The sequence below is a fragment of the Danio rerio genome, chromosome 21 (genome assembly GCF_052040795.2).
Source record: "Danio rerio strain M-AB ecotype USA chromosome 21, GRCz13ab, whole genome shotgun sequence".
Taxonomy (NCBI): Eukaryota; Metazoa; Chordata; class Actinopteri; order Cypriniformes; family Danionidae; genus Danio; species Danio rerio.
This window is the reverse complement of record NC_141041.1, coordinates 31,680,946-31,699,030: the sequence shown is the minus strand read 5'-3', so window position 1 is coordinate 31,699,030 and position 18,085 is coordinate 31,680,946. Positions and strand designations below refer to the sequence as shown.

At 34.3% G+C, this 18,085-nt stretch overlaps 1 protein-coding gene and 1 long non-coding RNA gene across 36 annotated transcripts in view; both read left to right on the top strand.

Moving 5' to 3' along the window:
- The window catches only part of nrxn2a (neurexin 2a), a 762,095-nt gene that overhangs the window by 587,220 nt on the left and 156,790 nt on the right, over positions 1 to 18,085 (top strand).
- On the top strand, positions 3,800 to 8,138 carry LOC147838857 (uncharacterized). Its single transcript, XR_015520478.1, has 2 exons — positions 3,800 to 5,625; positions 5,687 to 8,138. It is a non-coding gene; the product is annotated as an uncharacterized LOC147838857 (long non-coding RNA).

The following is an 18,085-nucleotide window of genomic DNA, read 5'->3' as shown; positions in this document are numbered from 1 at the left end:
TAATTATGTAAAAAAGTCAGTTTTGTTATAATTAATAAAATTTAATATCAAGTCAAAATTGGATATTTCGTATTGAATATTTACTTATATATAGCTAATTTACTATGTGTTTTGTGTTTTGAATATGTTTATAATATGTAATGCTCATTTAAAAACTAATTATTAGAATTTATTCTGAAGAAACATGTGAAGACTTTAAATTATATTACAATAAAAAGGTTATTTTAAATTGCAATAATATGTTAATACAGTTATATTGAATTACCACAATGCATGATCCAGTGTTCTTGCACAAGCTCTTTTTTTGAATCATTACATCTTTCAATAATACAAACAAGAGACATACAGTACCTCATTTCCACAGGTCAACCTTGTGAATGGCAGTGGGTGTACATGTATACTATTATCCATAATATATACCTAAGGATGACACATCAGCAAGTCCTCATTAACCAGCTTACCTCCAGCAATAAAATGCTGACAGCCCAGCGCTCAAAACACAACACCCAGTGAAGCTTTTCTAGGACAGGAGGACATCCAGGGATCAGTAGGAGAGCTGTTCAGACCCCTAAATGCACAAATCAATACCCCCTTCCTCCTATTATTCTCCTGCAACAGCTGGAAACACCCCACTCCAGCCTGACAGGTGAAGTGTGGCAAGCCCTTTTAACATGTAATCCATACATTGAATGGAACTGAATGTGCCTAATGAACTGAACTTGTTCCACATGGATGATGCTCTCGATTATTGCACGCCCCTCCACCTCCCACCCCCTCACACACAAATTGGCATCGCTATAGACAAAAAAATGACTTAAACTGTAGTCTCTTGAATACCAGTATCACACAAGTATCCATGTCATCAAGTTAAAATGCTAGTATATTTTTTATTAGTTACTACTTAAGTTACTAGTGCAGTATTTATTAGTGCGCAAAAAGATAGTTCTTATTTATTATATAAATATTTATTTATTTAATATACAGTAGGTCGGATACAGTACTAGGTAATTACAAGTTAGAGAAGATACTTTTTTATTAGATATGAGTATTCAATATTTATCAGATTCTAATGTGTATTCATTAAAAACTGGTATTTTTATTATATATTTATAACACTATTTTAGATATTAATTACCTTGAATTAATACTTGTTATATTTTAATTAGTAAATAATAAACAGTTTTTGTTGTCATTAACTTCTCTAGGGATCTGTCATTGAGATATCATTCAATTTTTAATATTTTGCATTTCAATTATGACTATTACACAATAATTAGTAGTTATTCATTAGGCACTAGTGTTTTAAGTTTAAATATAGTGTTTGTGCTTTAGTGACTAGTCCTTATTCTTTAGTTACTATTTTTTAAAATATATTAATTCTTATAAATTTTCTATATTTTATATTTGTTAGACACTGGTATTTATTGATTTGCTGCTATCTATTCAGTAGAACAAAATAACAGCATATCTAACTAGTAAGTAAATAATTTCTACTGGTAAAGATTACAAAGGATATTAGTGACTAATAAATTAGAAGTACCTATTCAATTGGTTCTATATCTAAGGAATATATAAGTACGTTTTAATGATTTGTTATCAAACATTCACTATTCAGAAATGAATAGATTATTTAAAAAGCAGAGTAACTGCTGTTTATAAAAAAGATATACTAGTCACATTTGAAATATTTAGGAAAAACTGAATGGTTGGGAAGGTTGATCCTTCCCAAAAAATAAAATGTGTAAATAATAACAACAGAACAGTATCCACAAATAAAAAAATAAAAAAAAAAAACAGTTTTGAAAGATGTCTTTCTCTTATCTTTATGATCAAAATGTGAGAATATTTGAAGAATTTTTGCTGCAAGAGAAAAAACTAAAAAATAAGCATACCTTCATACTCACAATAACAGAGGCTAATAACTTTTTTAGAATGACTGAGGATCTGCTAAGGTGTTTTCAAAAAAGTGCACCATATGCATATCAAATGTTTATCCAAAGGTCTGTGAGTGATGCATTGCATGACATCTGAGAATGAGACTAAATAAGAACTAAAATACAAAGAATAAGCACAACTAAACTGAAAAAAAAAGATTAATTGGATTTAATAAATCATTTTAAGGTAAGTGGTTGCTAACAATTTATAAGGGGTGAGTTTAAAAAGACAAATGACGTTGAACATTACTAAATTTAATTTGTTTGTTTAAATTCAACCCGTATAAATTGTTTTCATCCACTTACCTTAAAAAAATGTCAATTCAGTGAATAACTATTTTCAGTGCAGTCAATAAATATATTCTATTTAAGAACTAGAATATAATGAATGAGCACAAGTAGCTATTGATTTAATACTAGTACTTATTAGAAAATAAACGAGTACCTAAAATAAAGGGTATTAAAACAGACACTTGTACAGTTACAGAAGAAATGTTAGACCAGCTTGCCATAGGTGTGAAGCTTTTTGTTAATGATCTGCATTGGGGTGAACGGGGAGCATGTGCAGTGCAGTTCAGCTGTCATATGTGGAAAGAGCATCTCATCAGGCTTGTGCCGAGGCATAAACACTAGCTGATCTCCAGCAGATGCTCTGCTAAACAGTGGGAGATGTGCCCTAATGAGGGGACGCTGTCCATTAAACACCCTCCGTGACACTCATAGGAGACGAGCACTGCATATGCCACCTTGGCCATGACTTGGCTTTTGATTCAGGGCCTGTCGGTGCACAGCTTGGCCTTTTCCTTTCCTCAGGTTTGTTTGCTAGGTTTTGTCATACAGCAAGGTGCTTGTAAAATCTGCTCAGTGAGCTTAATTGAGACTTTCGTTTTTTATTAGGAATTATATTGTATTGTTTTACTGTTTATGGGAATATAGCTGGCTTATAAATGTTGATTACCTCTGTAGGTTGTAGTTAGGGATATGTTTTGTTGTTTGTATTTTATAATGATGATGTATATTGCATAGAGTCAGAGTTGAAGGCAAACTTCTTACCCTCTTGTGAAATGTTTATTCTTTATCAAATACTGTGTGAATTGATGTTTCAGCAAGGTAATTTCACAGAATTGTATATAATATTTCCTCTGGAGAAAGTCTTTCTTTTGGTTTGGGTGGAATAGAATCAGTTTACAATTTTAATAAGAATATACACTGTTTAAAATAATTAAATAAAAATATACAAATTAATGATTAGCAAGACTAGCTGCATACCTAACATACATAGTTATTCTAATCTAAGCATCCTTTAAAATAACTCGTAAAATACTTTGTACTGTCATCGTGGCACACTGTAAAAACAGCTGGCTTCCACACAACTCCTTCATGTTGTCCTAACACAAGCTGATTAAGTTAACTTAATTGTTTTTATAAATTTAAGTGGATTTAACATAAAACAATTAGGTTGTCCCAAAAACAACATTAAAATTGTGTTGTTTTAATTAATTTTAAATAACTAATTAGAACAAGCAGCAAAATACTTTTATTGTACAAAGACAAAAAAAAATAATTAGAATTAAATTGGTTATTACAACTAGAATGTTAAAAAATGTATTGAACAAGGTAAATGTTTGAAAAATAATAAAAATGTATAAGTTTAGGATAATAATTTTGCCTTAAATTATATATCAACGTCTTTATTAATATATAGTATATTAAATTAAATTTAGGTTCTATTTAGCAATAAATATAATATTTAATTGTATGTTAGCTTAACAGCTAAAATAATTTGAAAACCTAAGAGAACTGCTCAAATATAGTTGGAGTCAGAATTATTAGCCCCCCTTGCATCCATTAATTTTTAATCATTTTACCCAACATAGGCTCATTCTGAAAACAAAGCTCTATACACATCTGGAGATCATGATTTAAGTAGCCAAAGTATTGTATGGCTGCATTTTAATCCTTAATACACCACTACAGGGTGGTATGATGGTGTTCTTTTTCACGCTAGCAGCTAACCGCTTACCTTTGTATGGACGGTTTTTCCGCTATTAGCAGTTTGTCCAGTGACTCGCTGCATATGTCAGAGGATTTGAGACGCAGAGCAGAGTTGACCGTGACGGAGTTTGAGTCCAACAAAGAACGGTTCCACAAAGGTGGTGAGGCAAAAACAAAATCCAAAAATAAAATAAACAAGTAAATAACAGGGTGGGAATGTAATAAAAACTGAAAATGTGGTAAAAAGTCAGGCTGCTACAAGGGCTTTTCTTGTTCTAAATTGCTTTTGAAAACATTGTCGGTTGGGTTTAGGGAGGTGAGTCGGCACTGGTCAATCTGTGCTTTTAAAAGCAGTTGGGTTTAGAGAAGGAGGAATGTGTGTCAGTCGATCAGTCAGTCAGTCAGTCAACAGTGGCCTCTGGTGGATTTAAGCGAGAAGAGAAGGCACAAATGGCACTCGCAAGAGAAATTTGAGATCTCAAAAAGCATACTTAGCAGCCTCTAGTGGATACGCAATAACAAAAAACTGCAAAAAAAAAAAAAAAATTACCTCCTGGGATGTATTTGGCCCTCTGTATATAGGGGTACGTAAACAGAATGAGCCTGGGTTGACTTTAACCCCCAAAAAACTAATGTGCTGCAGCTTTAAATAAAACAAGTAGAAAATGTGCAGATTTACCGGCTCATTCGACACTTGATGGATGCCTTCTTTTCCCTGCTGACCTTTTAGTCAATTAGCTTTGGCTGAGATTTTCAGTAATTAACAACCTGATTCTTTCCCATGTGTTTTTTTTTTCCTCTGGTTTTTTTTTTTTTTTTTGAAAATGATTTGATTAAAGCAGATCTAAAAGCCCCAGTCTTTTATCCAGGTCGGGATTATTTGTCAGCTGTGTTTGAACTGCAATGCTATATTAGACCTCCTGTACAGATGATCCTGAAAAATGGAGTTTTATAGCACAAATGACTTGAGGTTATGCATTGGATTAACTAAGCAGTGCTCAGTACTTTCTTTTTTTAAATAAATGCTTTGCCATTTTCTGCTTTAATTAAAGGCCCAAAGCATTTATCAGAGTTAATTGAATTTAAAAGAGGTGGAGGGCTGAGAGCTTAATTGATTGAGTTTCTGTAGGTATGTGTTTTTATATGGCAGAAGCTCCAGTTATCTCACACTTCAGTGCACGGCTGCCTTTTAAGTTCGGCTATAATCGATGATTTAAGTGGGCTCTGTATTCACTCTTGTTGCTTTTTCTATTGGATGGCGATGGCCTGACTAATGTTGACGCTTTCATTGAGTTGCTTTTTACCCACAGCCACTCTTGCACACACATTATAGGCACTTATAGCTTTGCATATAATACAAGCAAGTCACAGTGCAGAGAGCGGCAAAGTCATCAGGCTATAGATAGTTAGCATGGTTAGGTTAGCTCATGCTAACAAATGCTAAACAACATCAAAAAAACATCTTCCACCATTTAGTGGTATGCAATATTTTCTGGATTATGAAACATTTTAAATAAATATTGTATAAAAACAAATAATCTGTTTTAGTTGTTTAGTTTAGCTTCCCAGTACTGAGTTAAGGCTGGACGGACATCCATTGTGTAAAGCCACATAGTAGAATAGCTGGAGGTTCATTCCGCCGTTGCAAACCCTGAATGAATTTTTAGTTTAGTTTAGTTTAGTTTAGTTTAGTTTAGTTTAGTTTAGTTTAGTTTAGTTTAGTTTAGTTTAGTTTAGTTTAGTTTAGTTTAGTTTAGCTTAGTTTAGCTTAGTGTAGTTTAGCTTAGCTTAGCTTAGTTTAGTTTAGTTGTTTAATTTAGCTTAGTTTAGCTTAACTTAATTTAGTTGTTTAGTTTAATTCAGTTTACTTGTTTAGTTTAGCTTAGCTTAGCTTAGTTTAATTTAGTTTTGCTTAGCTTAGCTTAGCTTAGCTTCCCTTCCCTTACCTTAGTTTAGTTTAGTTTAGTTTAGTTTAGTTTAGTTTAGTTTAGTTTAGTTTAGCTAGTTGTTTTGTTTTGTTTAGATGTTTAGTTTGATCTAGCTTAGGTTAGATCAAACTAACTTAGCTCTGGGTTGCGACCTGCTTCAAACACAGGTCTGTGTAGGTATATACATAACAAATACAATTGCCCTCTGTGCAAGCTGCGAGAGGATCACATGAGCTGTACTGGTGCTCCTATTGGCTGTCACTCAAGAAAGTCACTTTTCATTTGCATTAAGGTGAAGGATTCTCAACTTTGTCGTATCGCTTGACACGTCCACCTGGTTGCCAACGGTCGCCGCCGCTTGCATAGATGGAGGTTGCTGAAAGTCGCTCGATATCTGTTGAAATGAACGGTCATTTGTAATTTTGCTGCTGTGAGTCACTTGTAATGTGAATGAGTCTTTAATCACTAGGTTGATGAAAACATTTTCTAAAGTGGTTTACTCATTTATACAGTGTACTGAATGTATTCAGAATTTTAGCATATATTTTGATTTATTCTTATTATATTTTTTTATTTCTGTTTAAGCTTTAACAGGTCAAATGTTAGACAAAGTCTTACAACTGCTTTTTCTGTCTTTTCAAGTTTTTTTGAAAGCTCATTATTCTTTTAGAGAGTTCTCTATTAAAGCTCAGCCTAAAAAAAAAAAAAAAACTGTAACTGTAAGAAAGTCTAAACTTATCATCAAATCAGCTCATTCATTACCGTATGATGGAGTCAGTATTCCAACAAGAGGCACTATTTACATACTGTAATAGCAGAGGTGTGAACGGGAGAGTGAAATCTGGGGTTTGCATCAGCCGCCTGCAGATGTAAAATACCAGAGGAAAGACTTTCCCGTTGACCTTCATCCTCTCGAAAAGCCTTGATGTTCGGTGGGCTGTGAGAGGAATATAAACGCAGCGGTTTTTGCTGCATTAATGCCAGTCAGGACAGCTGGATGAGGCTGTTCTACACGTTCCCTCTGCACTTCACCTGCTTGTACGCAATCTGTGTTATGCAGACATTACGCTACTCAAATCCTGAGTCAGACGCAGTGAAACGGTCCAAAAAGCTGTCAGACAAGCATCCAGCCAGTCCTCCCCCCTGTTAAGCAGCACAGAGGGCTCTGTAATGCCTCTACATCCCACCGGAGACTGCAGGAGCGAGATTGAGTTTGTTGGGGGAAAGCTCTTTTTGTATTCTCATCCAGGTCTGTTATTTATCAAGGGAACGAGTGGGGGTGGTGGTGTTGGCTACAGAGTTTTACTCTCGTTTTTGCTTTTCCTTCATCATTTTCTCAGCCTTCCTTCTAGTTTGTCAATACCTTGTTCTGAGAGCTGTGAAGTCTACATAACGTAACTTCACTTTATCTTTACAGTTTGTTTTTGTTTTTTAGGGGTAAAGACTAAAGGGCAGTACACTCCAAGCATGGTAACTATAGAGATAACGATAAGGATGGAGTTCTAAAAATCGTTCTGAATGTAAAAAACAACAGCAGAGTTCAGAACACTGCTATAGCAATACCAGCCTGATCTCACTAGGAAACGTAACTATTTTACGTTACGAGTTCAGTTGTATGAAAATCTACTATTTTTAAAAAATGCAAAGCACCCAACCCCACCCTCATAACTCAGTAGTCATTGAGGGTTAATCAAAAGAGTATAACAATGTTACCCCTCTGGTCTAGGATCTAGGACGTAAAATAAATAACACTCAACAAATAAAATAACTTTTAAGAACCCTTAAGCGGATGCACCACTCAGCATTGAGACACGGCGCGCACATGACAGTTGAAAGTATCGCACATCAGACGATACACATTCACATGTTATTTAAAACAAAACTATTCAGATGGCGCTCTGTGGTGTGGCAGAAATATAAACAGTGCCCTGAGTTGTAACTAGGCACCCTGGACAACCTCTGACTTGTTGCGCCAGTCTGCATACCCTCATAGAACCATGTGTTTAGAATTCCAAAATGGTGCAGTACGGTGCTGCGTGGCACATCGCCAAGCAACGTATCCGGTGTGTGACCTACTTTAGAGTCGGGTTCGTTTATTTGATTTTTTTTTTTTTTCATTTTAAACACCCAAAACGTGAAGGCCAGAGAGGACCCACAAAAAATAATCAACAAAAAGTACACTCTACCTAAACTCCCACAATAAAACTACCTACACCTTATAAAGAAAATAACAGAAATATAAATACAATACTACACCACATTTTCTAACTATATACAAAAACAAGCGAAAATATTTACAACACAGAAAAGTGTGGAATCAAACCCCTACTGCTTCAAACTGTGTATATACAATATTTTTACAGTGACAACGAACAAAGCTGAAGCAAAACTTACAAGGGGGGTGTGGGGACACTGGAGGAATAACAACAAGAAACCAAATTTACACATACAACACAGAAATACGCAATCCAGTATCGCTAGTAATTATAGTTTTCAACAACTATTGAAATAATATAGATTAGATTAATATATTATTTAAGTAAAAATTCACTGCTCAAATACTAAGAGTAAATCTGCTGGTTACAATTGGTTTAATTCCATAGGAAAGAATAAACGACTTCCTGTTTCAGTGTGTAATTGTGTAACTGCTCGTCAAATACGCCTCTATTTGAGTGTTAGGAGAAGCACACATTTTTTGTGTGTATACCTTTAAATGCAAATGAGATGCTGCATTGCAGAGGTGGGCGGAGCCTATTCTGACATGCCTGCAACAACTAAATTAGCAAATATGCAGCTAAAACAATGGAAAATACTAGCAGCAGGTTAAAGCCTTACATGATCAAACTGGAGCTGTACAATGTTGAGGAAGTTGATGAGGCAGAGGTCAAAACTGAGCCAGGGTATTTTTTAATGGTTAGTGTATACTGGTTCTCGAATATTGTTGCATAAATTCATTGACTAGCTTGTTTAACATTAACTATTAGTACTTTAACTAGCAAATAAACATTACACTATTAATACATTATCTTACCTTCACAGAAAATGTAATGCTATACAGTGCATAATAAGTGTGCATTTATGAACTGCCACCCTGCCAATGAGCATTTTCAGGACAAATCTAAACAACATCCACATTTAAAACAAGCTGTGTCTGCAACAAACCATTTCAGTTCCAAAAGTTATCCTAATGAGTACTGTGAACTTACATTTGAGTAAATGAAGCAATTTGAGCGCAGTAAAACTCAATAAGTTAAGGCAACTTAAACCATTTGAGGAAACCGATGGCAACAAACCATTTGAGTTAAAAACTAATCTATATGAGTACGGAGAACTTACTTCATTTACGTTGAAGTAATGAGGTATTTAATTAACCCATAACCTTAAACAACGAGTTCAAAACTCCTTTCAAATAAGTAGAATTAACTTTCAGTAAATTTTGAGTTAACAAGACTCAATTCATTGGATAAAGTTGACCGCTGGGTTTCACAGTGTCTATATAATAGTAGAAAATCCACATTTCATTCTGTCAATATGATATGTGAATATTTTTTCTAGCAACCTCCTCAAGGTTTTGTTTTATATTTCAGGGTGTGTTAAAATATGTGCAGAGCGTGTGAATTGATGTCAAGAGAAAGCTATTTTGGATTAGAGCTACAAGCTAAAGTCTATTTATAATTGAAAACATTTCAACACTTTTGCAAGTTACAAGCTAGTAGCAAAAAAAGTTGAAGCTGTCTCTTTTAAATATGCAATATAACCATTTTAAATATACAGTTTTTCAATTATATAATTTATCATTTACAAAAATGCGGGAAAAATGTGAAGCTCAGTGTTGCTTCCAGATAGGCAATCTTTTTTATTTCCACTCAGCAAGTGACTTGTGTGAATTTTGTAGCCATCTGATTTATTTTTGTACTGATGTATTTTATATGGGTTTATTTTTAATGTATATATGTCAGTATGAGACGCCTAAAAGCAAAATGTATATTTTATACACACTCCATTTATTTGCATGTGCTTGATATTGGTATATGGTGTTTCTCTGAAGTGTGTGCTAGACTTTTCTGACGTGACAGTCTGGGTGTTGATGAAATGCATACAGTATGTCATATTTCACTTTACATCTGAGCAGCTTGAAATGTTTCAAGTTGAGCGAGAATAAAAATATCACCTGTGAGATATATATAAGTATATATATGAGAGAGAGAGAGAGAGAGAGAGAGAAAGAGACGGGAGGTCAGTATTTTTATTAAGTGCAATTTGATTAAGTGTATTTGTTTTCAGATTTTCTTTAGTTTTTACTTTAAGTAATAAAAGTGCTGAAACAAATGTAAAGCTGCTTCAAATAAATATGATCTGTGTAAGTTATACATTTTAGTCATCTTAAACTTCAGTGAAGTTTATTCAACTAACTATTAAACTAATTTCGAGAGGATCACATGATTATGATTTAACACGGCTGGTTCTGCATTAGCATGTATGATCCACCAATCAGGCCATTTCTAACCCACTATAAAGAGCCAGGGTTTTTTCACTATAGTCATCTTCGATTTGAAGAATCCCCCCTTCCACCCCTACCTCTTCACCTTTCCCTACATAGGGCAGCACGGTGGCCCAGTGGTTAGCACTGTTACCTCACAGCAAGAATGTCACCGGTTCTAGTCCTTTAACAGGCTGGTGGTCGTTTCTGTGCGTAGTTTACATGTTCTTTCCGTGCTCGCGTAGGTTTTCCTCCCACATTCCAAAAACATGCACAACAAGTGAATTGATCAATCTAAATTTTGCACTACAGTCAATCTCTCATCCTGCAGCATATCTCTTCATAGCATTCAATTTTTAGTCATCAGCTCTTATGAAGGGGGGAGTTGTCGAGCTCTACCTGAGCTCAAGGCTCCCCTCTCGCCCTGCAAACGGGAGGGAGCCCAGGGCTCAAGGACCTTTTGAGCTCAGGCCTCTCTCCTGGGACAGCATGCCAAACTTGCTTATAATAATCATCAGCTAAGTGTGAACTCTTGAAAAACTTGTGAAAAATAAAATACTTTTATATGAAATGATAATAGAAGAAAATGTAAATTAGTCTTAAAATAAAAGTTAAATACTTTCTGAATAAAAAATATAAGCACGTCTCTGCAATGAACTAAATCATTAAATATTTGTAGTGTGTGTATATATATAAATACAGTGTATATAAATACAGACAAATAATCAGGGGTAGATCATTTCGGGCTTGACTGTATATGTACAGGGGGAAATGTGTTACACTTTTATTGTTTTGTTTATTATTTATTTATTATATTGTATTGTTTTGTTTTTGACCCATATGAAATATATGACAAGATCACACAGTGAAGTCAATCAACAGCTTGCCGCACATTTAAAGGATTTTTAATGCATGACATAGAAGCAAAGAACCACCTGATGTGAAGCAGTGCATTTAAAATCCTTTAACGCACAGCAAGCAATAGATTATCATGCTTATTCCATGGTCGTTTACCATGTTATAGACCAGTTAAAACTAATATTGCTCTCTGCAGCTCAATATTTGACCAAATGGGTAAAAAAAACTAAGATTTTTGTTTTGATACATTAGATCTGTAGTGCCAGCAAGAGAGAGAAAGAGAGAGAGAGAGAGAGAGAGAGAGAGAGACAGAAAGAGACAGAGAGAGAAATGTTAAATGTACAGTTTATTCTGATCTATTATTATTTTTGTATTGATTTGTATGAATAATATGATATGTTGAATAATAATAATATGATATATTGAATAATATGATGTATTGTTGATATTATATATATATATATATATATATATATATATATATATATATATATATATATATATATATATATATATATATATATATATATATATATATAACTGATCATCAAACAATTTCAATCCAATCAGAATCAAGAATTTAAACCAGGGTTGTCCAACTCTTAGAGTTCTTCCTTTCTGCAGAATTTAGCTGCAAACCCATGTGTCTTTAATTACCAAGTGCTCATTGAGATCCTACTTAGTAGGTTTAGTTGTGTTTGATCTTGGTTGGAGCTGAACTCTGCAGGACGATAGTTCTAGCAGAAAGACCAGGGAGACGAATATGATATTGAATTACATTTATTTTATGAGTATTGTTTGATAAAAAAAAAAAATTATTTAACAAAACAGTATTTCCTCGGTAAACATCATTACTGCACACCTTCCTTCCAATCCTAATCAAGAATTTCAAGAGACCATTTAATAATGCAATTTATTGTATAACTTCCATACAATCAAAATCAAGAATTTCAATCGACTGTGATATATCAGTTTTATTGCACACCTTCCATTCAATCAAAATCAAGGATTTTAACAGTCCATGGAATATTGCAAGCTATTGCATACCTTCTATCCAATCAAAATCAAGATTTTCAATCTACTATGAAATAATAGTTTTATTGCACACCTTCCATCCAATCAGAATCAAGGATTTTAACAGACCATGGACTAATACAGCATAATATTGTATACTTTGTTTGGTATTCTTTGTGCCTCGTGGCGATTGGATGGAAGTAATTGTGATGAGTGACGTGACTTTATGTCTTCCTGGTAGAACTAGCGCTAAAAGCTACATATCTCCAGGATCAGGGTTGAGCCCCCTGATTTAAACTGACCATGTAGTAATAGTTTGATTGCACACATTCCCTCCAATAAGAATCAAGAATTTCAGCCTACTATGGAATAAACAATTTCAATGCACACCTTCCATCCAATCAGCATCAATAATTTCAACAGATTATGGATTAATAGTTTTATTGCACTCCCCTCCATCCAATCAGAATCAAGAATTTCAACCGACCATGGATTAATAGTTTTATTGCACACCTTCCATCCAATCAGGATCAAGAATTTCAACCAACGATTGAATATCAGTTGTATTGCACACCTTACATCCAATCAGAATTGAGAATTTCAATTGATCATGGAATAATAGTTTTATTGCACACCTTCCATCCAATCAGAATCAAGAATATCAACCGACCATGGAATAAACAGTTTTATTGCACACCTACCATCCAATAAGAATCAAGAATTTCAACCAACCACGGAATTAACAATTTTATTGCACACTTTCCATCCAATCAGAATCAAGATTTTCAATCGACCATAGAATAAACAATTTTACTGCACACCTTCTATCCGAACAGAATCAAGAATTTCGACAGAGCATGGATTAATACAGTTTTGTTGCACAGCTTCAATCCAGTCATAATCAAGAATTTCAGTTGACAATGGAATAATAGTTTTATTGCACACCTTCCATCCAATCAGAGTCAAGAACTTCAACCAACCATTGAATAATAGGTTTAGTGCACACCTTCCATCCAATCAGAATTAACAATTTCAACAACCATGTAATAAACAATTTAATAGCACACCTTCTTCCTTCCAATCAGAATTAATAGTTTCAACAGACCATGGAATAATACAGCATAATATTGTATACTGTATGTTTTAATGGCATATAAATAATGCTAGATTAAACACTAATGACACTGATTAGTAAATTATGTGAAAAATATGGATTATGTTAGATGTATTCTCAAAAAACATCTAACATCATCCAAATGAATTGAACTTTGTATTCCTAACTGTGAGATTACTCACGATAGTTCACTCGGCTGCACAATAAATAACCAGCATGGTTGCATGTGCTTGCCCTTCTCTTTAGAAACAGCAGCTTGTTACTGGTAGAGCTCTACAACACATTGATCATGTTCAGATAGCATGCAGCGTTGGCCAGTATTGATCTGTATTCTGAGCATCAGCATCGCCTCCTCCTCCAGAAAACAGAACCGCCCTTCTCTTCTGCTCTCTCATTTGCATTTATTCAATACATGAATCTTGTTTGAGAATAGACGTCTTGTTTTTTGGCCACAACCTTGACTGATTTACTGAATATGCAATATTTGATGACAGTAGAGGCGCATTGACGGATGTCAGCATCTTCCACGGATGCTTTGCAGTGAGCCTGCCATGATTTACTGCGGTGAAGCGACTCCTATTATCATTGCTATAGGGCAAAGCATTGCGTGTGTGTGTGAAAATGCAGAATTTATGTGTTTCGCACGTGAGTGTGTGCAGGAAAAGAGCTTGAATGGAAGCTGTTTCTTTTTAAGCGATTGCCTCCTATTATGGTTTGAATGCAATATGTCAGCAGGCATATTCCTCATCAAACACTGCAGCAAAGCAATGCTTGCATTTCTGCTCCGTGAATGACAGTTCAAAGGGCTCCGATCAGGAGAAAAACCTGGGAGAGTTTGTCTTGCAGGTTATACAGAGTGTGTCTGGATCAGGCGTAGGTGAAATATTTATATCTGCTTTGATGGACGTGGGAAAATGGGAAATTTCGACTAAATTTGCACTAGTGTGTTATGGTTTTAACATGGTGTTTTAAAAATGAAAGTGATCCTTGTCCATATTGGTGTCTACTGCATTTCACAACTGGAAGTGCTTGTCAGAAGTTAAAGGTGCTATAAAAAGGTGACATATTATTTTTATATTTTTATAAAATAATATGGAATTCATTATAAAAAAATGATTTGCTTGGTTGCAAATCCTTTAAAACAGGGGTCACCAATCCTGGTCCTGGAGGGCCGGTGTCCCTGCAAGGTTTATCTCCAACTTGCCTCAACACACCTGCCTGGATGTTTCAAGTATACCAAGTAAGAGCTTGATTAGCTTGTTCAGGTGTGTTTGATTATAGGGTTGAAGCTAAAATCTGCAGGACACCGGCCCTCCAGGAACAAGTTTGGTGACCACTGCTTTATAAGATTAAAGTCTCAAAATAAACGTAACTGTATAGATGAAATATTACAAAGTGCAATATAGTATATACATATATTAATTAAAAAACAAACCATAATAGTTTTTATTATAAACAACATATGTATATTATTAAATTGTTTAGAAAAATAGCCAGCAAATCCATCTTTTTTTTATTTTTTTTATTTGCTTTATACAAAAATATATATCAGGAGGCATGCTTAATAAGATCACTATCATATTATTGAAACTTTAGTTTTGCCGACTCACTGTGTTGACACCTCAGCATAAAAGGCTGTTACGCCGTTTTTACAACTCATGAGCGGCATGTGAGGAACAAGTAGCCTACTTTTTCGGCGTGAATGTTAACAACTGGGACTCACACTGGGAGAAAAGCAGCACGTCAGGGTCCAGTAGGACCAGTGTGTTAGGCGCGCAAATTTTCTGCACACAAGCAGAGATGCGTCAGTTTGCTTTTTGATTAAATTACATTGCTTTTACCAGCCTTGGTTCAGTTGCACACAGAGTATAATGTCTTGATTTCAGAATTACCCCTCTTAATAAATACATTTGTATATGAAGTAAATCATATCTCAACGCATTTACTGGGGCACTGGTGATTTTTTACTGGAGCACATACCCCAGTAAATTGGGTTTAGGGATGCCTCTGGTCTAATCTGCACTGAAACACTAAAAACTGTTCAAACGAAAATGCATTTGTTAATTCAGCATTTTTCAAGCACTAATGCAAGGTTACACACAAAAAGTTTATGTTGTTCCAACACAAAGCCATTAAAGAATGAACATAAAATAATTAAGTTGTCCCAAAAATATATATAAGTTGTGTTGTTTTAGCTTATTTTAAGTAAGTAGTTTAAACAAGCTGAAATTTCTTTTTTTTATTTATTCATTTTATTATTTTTATTATTTTTTAAATTAAATTATTTATTATAATTTTTTTGAGTGACTGTCAAAATATATGGAGTAATGTAAATGCCATGCTCTTAAAAATGCTGAGTTGTTTCAAATGTTTATTATACATTTTAAAACCTAATTGTTGGTTTGTCCATAGTTGGTCCACATTTGGGTTAAAACAAACAACCAAGCATTTTTTAGAGTGCAAGCTAAACCATTGCAAGAGTTGAGCATTACAAAACAAAAAACGCACAAGTGGAAACATAGCCTTAGGAATCGGTGGTCGATATTCTATTGAAGTGTTAGGGTGAGCTTTTGTAGTTAAGAAGGGGTCATCCTCTTTTTTTTCACCTGGTCATTTGTTGGTTGTGTTTGTTATGTGAATGTCAAAGAGAGGGAGAGGGAAGAAAGTAAGAGAGGGAGAGAGTGAATTATCGACAGTAGCGCAGTCTGACTCATGTTTATCAAAGTTATCTTTCATGGACTCCCGTACCTCTAGAGCATCGCAGGGCCCCTGGATGCACAATTATTTTCTCATGAAAGAGGCCCGGCGCCATTGCAAAGAGCTCCACCGCTACAATAGCCACAGGCTCATGCATGGCAATAAAGGTGGACTTCTGGGACCTATAGCCAGAATTTATATGGATGTATGTTATGTACACTGTAAAAAGTGCCTGGTTCTACAAAATCAATTTGTGTTGGGACAGCATGAAGGAATAAATATAAGGTCTTATGTATTACCAATTTAAGTATATTAAACATAAAACAATTAATTTGTATCAAAACAAGAGTTGTGTTGTTTCAGCTTATTTTTAATTAGTCTGAACAAACAATGAATGTAATTTTTTGAGTGTATACTTAAATATGATTGTGTGATTTTAAAATTTTATAAAAAATTTTTTTTATAAAAACAATTTGTTACTTTTAAACAATATATGTTACCATTTATCTTTGTCTTATTTATTTATTTATTTATTTTTTTTAGCATCCATTCATTCATTCATTTTCTTTTCGGCTTAGTGTCTTTATTAATCAGGGGTTGCCACAGTGGAATGAACCACCAACTTATCCAGCACGTTTTTACGCAGCAGATACCCTTCCAGCCGCAACCCATCTCTAGGAAACATCCACACACACACTCATTCACACACACGCACTCATAAACTACGAACAATTTAGCCTACCCAATTCACCTGTACCGCATGTCTTAGGACTGTGGGGGAAACCGGAGGAAACCCACGTGAACCCAGGGAGAACACAAACTCCACACAGAAACGCCAACTGACTCAGACGAGGCTCAAACCTGCGGCCACTGCGTCGCCATTTAGCATCCATATTATTTAATTATTTATTTGCTGTGACGAACACTTGACATACCAACATTTTTTTGAACCTACGGGAAAATAATGCATATTTCTTGCATTTATGATTTTTAATAAATGCATTATTTATTTGTAATTATTATTATTATTATTTTAATAACTACGATTGTTCTGCACACTTTTTAGCAAGGTTAATTAAACCATAAATCTAAAACTATGTTTGATTTTTTAAATAAAATAAATGTTTAATAAATAAAATTAATAAAAAATTTTACAAGTCCGACTTTATATATTTATTTACTTTTTATATTGGCTATTCTCTCAGAATTGCTGCTTTATTTCTCACTAAGTTTTTGTAATAGAATTCTGACTTTTAAGAATAAACATTAATTCTATCTTACACTTCTTATTTTTTCACATCAATTATGTATGATTTCTTGTGAAAACCTGACTTTATTTCCTTTACTGTTTGCAACAAACTGCTACAAATAATGAAAATTATTTGTAATTTGTAATTGAAATTGAAAATGATTTGTATTTGTAAACTGAGAAAATAATTGTGCATCCAGGGGCCCTGCGATGCTCTAGAGGTAAGGGAGTCCATGAAAAATAACTTTGATAGCAGTTTATATACTTTATAAACTCTCAAGATAAAAAAGTATTGTGAGATATAGACACAATTTTGGGGAAAATAATCATTATCTGAGGCTTACGCATCACTGTTGTTTATTTATATGTTGCAATTCTGAGTTAAAACGTCAGAATTCTGAGTTTATATCTATTTTCTGACCATTACTCACTATTTCTGTCTCTCACAACACTCTCAGTCGTGCAGACAGCAGTGTTTGTTGACCTCAAGGTCAATGTTTCCCTCCATCCTGAAGTGCAGAAGTGTGTTTCTGAAATATTCATAACTCCTGAAAAAAACAAGCAGAAAATGGAGATGTGCTCAAGGAACTTGTTGGTAAACTTTAAAACACAAGCTTTGGGAATCGCTGACACATAGACTAAAGGCTAAAGTTAGTGTGGCTGTTTAGTTCAGCCCCAGTAATACTGAGAGTTTGCAATCATTTGTGTTCAGTCATTTGTATTCTTTGTGTTGGTGGAACTGGTTCAGGGTCAGTCTCTGGCGCAGAGATTCAACCAGCTGCCATTATTTACCATGCAGATTTTCCAAAAACACAT